This window comes from Acyrthosiphon pisum, chromosome A1 (assembly GCF_005508785.2).
Source record: "Acyrthosiphon pisum isolate AL4f chromosome A1, pea_aphid_22Mar2018_4r6ur, whole genome shotgun sequence".
Taxonomy (NCBI): Eukaryota; Metazoa; Arthropoda; class Insecta; order Hemiptera; family Aphididae; genus Acyrthosiphon; species Acyrthosiphon pisum.
The window spans coordinates 34,570,969-34,574,212 of NC_042494.1; positions in this window are offsets into that span (position 1 = coordinate 34,570,969).

The window sequence follows — 3,244 nt, forward strand, 5'->3', positions numbered from 1 at the left end:
GAAAATATCGTGCATGATATCAACACAATAGTTAGTAACTACATGAAAATTAGATATTTTGTTTAAAACTGACTCTTGATAAATTCCAGTATTTATAAAATTATTTGTATTAATATCATTATAATAGTTATCAATTGTACGCATTAATTGCTTTTTTTCCACAAAAAGTTGTTTTGCTTCAGTTTTATTGACTTTGCAAAAACGACAATAGTAATTGGCTGAAAACGATTTACTGAATTCAAGTATTTTGTTTAAACCTAAATTATCACCTAATATAAGTCCTAGGACAAAATACACATGAAATTCCCCATTTTTTGTTGTTATTTCAATTCCTTCTTTTTCAAGGATATTTATTTCATTTATTAAATGTTTTAAACATGGTTCATTTCCAAATTGTTTATAATCTTTGGATTTTATCAGAGCTGCTAGGAAAATATTTGAAAGCTTAGAACTGTTTTCTACAAGTGGAAAACTGTAATATATGGCAGAAATTGATTGGGCCATTGAATGAGACCCTAAAGGGTTATTTATTTCTACATCATCTATGTACAAAAAAAAAGGAAAACAATTTTCCCAGCATACTGAGATGTTTTCTGTTTCCAAAGGTTTCCTTGCACAAAATGAGAGATATTGGAACTATCATTTTTTAACAAATTGAGTTTATTTGTGAAACTATTATAGTTATCACCATATTCAATATATTTTTAAATTGTTCATTTATAGGTAAAAGAACTCCTTTGGTAGTATTTTCGTCATATATTGTTTCACCAGAAAGCTGAACGTTACTAATTTCATTATGAATTGTAAATTGTAACAAATTAGTAATATACTGATTTTGACTTAGCCATTTTTCTAAGCGATATTCTGTATTACAATACTGAAAAGGATTTGAAAATACAGTGGAAAGTTTATGAAGTTTCGATTTAACTGTGGGATCTTCTACTTGTGTTTCATTAAATTTAGTAAGCATTAATGCCATTGGTTTGGTTAGATTATCAACTATACCGGTTTGAATTTTTGAAACATCTTTGATTGAAAAATTATTATTATTGTGCAAACTTATAATAAATGTAATAGTTGATTTATACAAAGCATTAATTGCAACATCTAAATTAAATGAATTAGATGATTCCAAGCAGATGTGTTGATTTTCTAGTATGGGTGTTTCAATGTGATTTTCTATAACATTTGTATCACTACTTACATTTGTAATAATATTATGGGCTTTATCTGTACAACTATCAGGAATATGAGAAACATGTTTATTTGAAACATGTCTTTTAAAGCTATTTAGACATTGAAAAAACTGATGACAAGATTCTTCTAAACATTCGTATGTACTGTGTGACTTCAGTGAATGAAATATTTTAAAATGAACCACCAATAATTTAAGGGTAGAAAATGTTGATTTACAAACAAAACAAATCATTTTAAATAATTAACTGACAAAAAAAGAAGAATGAATAGAAAAATAAGTGAATTGTGTCGTTTTACTATACTAAATTCAATCAATCATTACAAATCTAACTATTAAACCTATAGAAAAAATGAATACCTGAGTTAAAATGATGACCAAAATAGACTTAATTAAAATGAAATAACTAGTTACAAAATATAAAGATAAGCAAATAGGTGCTTAAATATAAAAATAATAAAATACATTTCTTTTTTTACTCAAAATTAATAGGTAAGTACTATTGAGTATTAACATTTTTAAATATTACTAAAAATAAAAATAAATTATAGTACCTACCCGGTTACCTACATAATATACTATAGTTTTTTTACGAATACATTTTTATATTAAAACATGATATTGATAAAAAAAAACTGTTAGTGTCTACCATTTAATTACCTTGCAATTTCGAAGAATGTTGCGACTGTATATTTACGTAGGTATATATTACCTCAGTAGGTACCTATATATTTATATTAAAATTGAATAATATTATACAATACTGTGCTAATACCTATCGTATTTGGTATATCACTAATATGTAATTAATTAATCATATAAAAAATAAATAGTTAAATTGACACACTACGTGATTCACTGTTTTCCACGTCAGGAATGTTTTAAATTCAGTACCTAATGGAATGAAGACTGACGAAAGACAAGTGACAAGCTCTAAGTAATTTCCAAATTAGGTATTTTTCAAATTGTTTTATATTCACAGAAAATCTGTAGGTATATGTTTAGATGGTTAACGAAGGATTGGGGATATTATGTTGTTTTCAATCATTCACACACAAAGAGCCTTTCAGTTAACAGGTATTGATAATATTATAAACTAAGATACCTTTACTTTCGAAGAAGCCGCTAGTGTCAAATCTGTGTCTCATAAAATTCGTAAAATTCATTGGTTTTTATTTATTTATATGGGCACACACTCGCATATTATTATGTGCCCAAGTTTTATGCACATTAATTTATCTCGATTCCCGTCATCGATAATCACCCCATCGTTAGTTACTCATAAGAAACCTACTTATTCGCAAAATATTTTGACATTTTGCTTATAATATGATATATTATATTATACAGAGATAATACTAAGTTGTGAAAGATGATAATCATGCAGTTGCGTGTAAAATATAAAAATATTAATCGAAGTTAATACTTACCTTCCTCCTATTTTTCCGTTTACATTAAGGTATGCATATAGAATTTGGTTTGATATTATATACTCTCAGTTTCCGCCTTATAGGATATCCACCAATGAATTCATAGTTTCGTACGTAAAAAACAATTAACACATATCACGTGAACTAAAAAACGTTTAAACTAACTCATTCGCAATTTTTAAATGATCCGCATTGCAATCAAACCGACGTTTTAAACAAAAACAATTAATACTATATATACACAAATACAAAATACTTTATATTTTTAACAATACTGTTTTATTATTATTTTATGAATAATTGTTGGGGTGAATAATATAGTTATCAATTTAATAAATACATATGTATAATACAATAAACGTATACCGTTGAAATAATGTATTAATTATTATTGAATTAACAATGTATTATTAATTTAATAAAACAAGTACAAAAATATTTAACAATATGTTTATTAATTAAATAATATTTCTGTCATAGTGATAAAATAATGTCAATACAATAATTTTTAGATTTGTTAATTGTCTACAAATCTATTTTGTCAATATAACTAGTAGTATTTTTTTCAGTGTAGAAATGCACTAATTATTTTTGCGATGAGGTTTTAATTTATGACACC